The sequence below is a fragment of the Tupaia chinensis genome, unplaced genomic scaffold, assembly GCF_000334495.1.
Source record: "Tupaia chinensis unplaced genomic scaffold, TupChi_1.0 Scaffold143996_1, whole genome shotgun sequence".
In the NCBI taxonomy this organism is placed as follows: Eukaryota; Metazoa; Chordata; class Mammalia; order Scandentia; family Tupaiidae; genus Tupaia; species Tupaia belangeri.
The window spans coordinates 456,248-460,429 of NW_006203847.1; the positions used below are offsets into that span (position 1 = coordinate 456,248).

Here is a 4,182-nt window from a genome sequence, read left to right on the forward strand (position 1 = left end):
ACTTTGCTTCATTGATCTTTTGTATTTATTTATTTGGTCTCAAGTTCGTTTATTTCTTCTCTGACCTTTATTATTTCTTTCTTTCTGTTAATTTGGGGATTTTGTTCTTATTTACTTATTTATTTTCTCTACCTGGTGTCCCATGTAGTCTTCTGATACTTTTTTTTTTTTTTTTCGGAAGAACTTCTGTAGAAATTCTTAATTCTTTTTTTTTCTTAAAGTTTTAAATTTTACCTTCATTTCTGAAGATTATTTCTTCTAGATATGAAATTTGGGGTTGAGTTTTTTTGTTTGTTTGTTTGTTTGTTTTCTATAATGCTTCTTTCTGGCCTTCATAGTTTTTGGAAAGAAATCCACATTTATAAAACTTTTATTTCCCCCATAAAATGTTTCATGTTTTGCTCATTGATTTCAAGTATTTAGTTGTCTGCAGTTTAATTTTGATGTTTTTAAATCTTATGGGATCCTATGGGTTTCTTTGGGTTTATACTGCCCTGAATTTTTTTCATATTTTAAATGAGCAGGTTTATGTCTTTCATCACAATTAAGACATTTCTGTCACAATTTCTTCAAATAATGTCCAGTACTTCACTCTTTTGATTTCTTTAAGGTAAAATGATAAAATGCATTTTAGACATGTACTTATTGACTCAGCAAACTTAAAGACCCTGTTAATTTTTTCTAATTTTCTATCTCTGTTTTTAGATTGAATAATTGGTATCTATTATTACTCAAGTTCACTGACACCTTCTGTCATCTCACTTTTAATATTGAACCCTTTCTGTGTGGTACTTATTTCAATTACTATGCTTCAGTTCTTAATTCTCATTTTGTTCTCTCTTATATTGTGTATTTCTCTGTTGAGATTGTTCATTTTCCAGTGGTTTTAAGAATATTCATGATTCTTTGCTTCAACATTTCTATAATCTCTCCTTTACAGTATGTGTAGACAATTTCAAAATCTGTCACCTCAGCATTTGTTTTCTCAGTGGTCTTTTTCCATGTACATTGATCCTCTGCATGCTGGGTAATTTTGGATTAGATCTGAAAACTTTGAATATTATACTGCTGTGGGCTTCGTTTAAAGTGTTGGCAAATGTTGAAAGTTTTGTTTTATCAGACAACAGCTTGGTTAATTTCAGTTAAAAAGTTCCAATCTGTCTCCTAATTTCTATGGTTCTAGAATCAGTTCATATTCAAAGTATTTACCATACTATTTAGATATATCTTGCGTGTGTGTGTATGTGTTCCAACCAAAGTTCAATTTGAGCGGGTGGTAGTATTAGGTCAGTTCTCAATGTCTTTGGTATGCTGAATAGGATCAAATTCACCACTATAGAGTATAAAATTAGCACAGAAATTAATAATAATTTCAATACTCAGAGATTCCCAAGGATTTCCCTTTCAGATGTTCTGGCTAAAATGTTGTTGCTTTAGTAATATCATTCTCTCACATATACCATTTCTTGAGTACTGGGATGCAGAGAGAACAGAAAAGGAGAGATAAATAATATAGAGTTTCATTACTCTCTCTGAGCATTGAGTTTTCCTGAAGTAGTGATATATACAAGTCTTTGTGTAATTTTGATGTTTCCTGAGGATAAACTCAGAGAATTTCATAGTCAAGAATTTGAAAATTGTTTTATGCTTGTAATTTTGTCTCCCCTGGAAACAACAAACCTAATTAACCTTCTGATCATGACTGTACTAACCTTTCATTCATTTGGAATTTGGCCAATATTTTATATGAAGAGTCATCAAAAAGTTCATGGAAAATGTTTATAATGAAAAATTATGCACAGATTTTAAACAGTCTTTTGCACCAGAATGAACTGGTGCTTTAATTTTATTTTCCACACATTTTTGAAGAACCCTCTTATTTCTACATATAAGAAAATTTTAAAATTAGGTAAAATAATTTTATATTATCATTCTTAAATTATTTATGCTTTTATTATAAATAAGACTTGACATTTATTCATATCTTTACTAGAAATGCTCTTTTTTTCCCTAGAAATTTTTGCTATACAGCATATATACTTGCCAAAGAGACAGAAAGAAATAGAGAGATGGAAAGCAAGAAATCACTCACCAGGGCTAATGGCCATGCCACAATCCCTTCTCCCTCATTCTCTTCTTGGGATTCCTGGGCATGCACACACACATACCTGGCGTGAATCTCAAGACACTGGGTCTAGGATTCAAACCAAAGTTGGCCACATGAGAGTCCAGAGTCTTAACTACTATACCACCCACTGACCCCCAGCAAGCCTCTTTTTTTTTTTTTTTTTGGAGAGAGATTTTCACTGTAGGGCGCGTGCGCTCGCCAGACAGACAGAGAGAGACATAGAGACAGAAAGCGAGAAATCACCCCCCAGGGGGGATGGTCACGCTGCAATCCCTTCTCCTCCATTCTCCTCTCAGGATCTTGGGCACGCACGCACACGCGCCCGGCGTGAGTTTTAAGCCACCGGGTCCGGGACACGAACCGCGGTTGACTACGTGGGAGTCCAGCGACATAGCCATTACGCTAACTGCTGGTTCCCAGCAATGCTCTTTTATAAAAGTTTCTATCCCTGTACTTTGTCTATGATTTTTCTTACATCATCTTATTAATTTAGGAGTATTTTTATATTAGAGACTAGTGAGCAATATAGTCAGGATGGCTAAAGGTGACCCCAAGAAACCAAAGGGCAAGATGTCTGCTTATGCCTTCTTTGTGCAGACCTGCAGAGAAGAACATAAGAAGAAAAACCCGGAGGTCCCTGTCAATTTTGCTGAATTTTCTAAGAAACGCTCCGAGAGGTGGAAGACAGTGTCTGGGAAAGAGAAGTGGAAATTGGATGAAATGGCAAAGGCGGATAAAGTACGCTATGACCGGGAAATGAAGGATTATGGACCGGCTAAGGGAGGGGAGGAGGAAAAGGGAAAGGACCCAAATGCTCCCAAAAGGCGACCGTCTGTATTCTTCCTGTTCTGTTCAGAGTTTCGCCTGAAGATCAAATCCACCAACCCTGGCATCTCTATTGGAGACGTTGCAAAGAAGCTGGGTGACGTGTGGAACAATTTAAGTGACAGCGAGAAGCAGCCTTACATCACCAAGGCTGCAAAGCTGAAGAAGTACGAGAAGGATGTTGCCGACTCTAAGTCTAAAGGCAAGTTTGATGGCGCAATGGGTCCTGCCAAAGTCTTCCGGAAAAAGGTGGAAGAGGAAGATGAAGAAGACGAGGAGGAGGAGGAGAAGGAGGAGGATGAATAAAAACAAACTGCTGCTCTGTCTCCTTGTGAATCCCTTAGCTTTGGGGAGCGCCGTAATTGCACCTCTCATTGGAGGCGTGTCTGTTGCTCTCACTAGGTTTTAATTGCAGAATTCGATCACGATCATGTTGTCTCTCAAGTGGCCATGGGTGTCCAGAGCGCCCTGAAACTGTATCAAAGTTGTACATACTTCCAAACATTTTTAAAATGAAAAGGCACCCTCGTGTTCTCCTCACTCTGTGCACTTCGCTGTTGGTGTGACAAGGTATTAAAGATGTTCCTGACATTTTTGTTTCCCTGAATTCATAAGGTGGTGTTAACTATATGGTTATTGGCCAGAAATCCTGAGTTATCAACTGTACATATCTCTGGTCTGTAAAGAGAACAGAACAACCGTGACAAACTTTCCATGCTCCTGGCTTGGCAGAGGCTGCAGGAAGGGCACCCGTCGGGGGGGCCGTGGCTCAGGGCGTGCACTGGGAAGCTGGACCCGTTGACTCTGCGGTGGCCTCCGTGTAGGCGTCAGGGTGTCTTGTACATAGTGACCTAGCGTTCTGCCATTCTAATAAAAATTATCAAAAGGCCCATACGTTTACCTGAAAGTTTAAAGCTCTTCATATTTGAGATGCTGTCTCAACTTCAAGTATCCTCTCCTTAGTTAAGTGCTGTAGTTTTAAAACTTTGTTTTAAATAAACTGTACAACTCTTCATTGTCAGCAAAGCCAAGAGCCACTGCATCAATGAAGCTCCAGAACCTCTGTACTTAAAACACGATTTGCAACGTTCTGTTATTTTTTGTGTGTGTAGAATGCTGAAATGTTTTTGAAGTTAAATAAAGAGTATTACATTTCTAAAAATAAAAAAATTAAGGAGTATTTTTATATAAAAATAATTAACTGTGTATATATCAATTATATTTTACTT

General features: G+C 37.4%; 1 pseudogene; it reads left to right on the forward strand.

The window, feature by feature from the left end:
* The first annotated feature begins 2,653 nt into the window (after positions 1-2,653).
* LOC102494889 (high mobility group protein B3 pseudogene) lies at positions 2,654-3,259 on the forward strand (annotated as a pseudogene).
* The last annotated feature ends 923 nt before the right edge of the window (positions 3,260-4,182 follow it).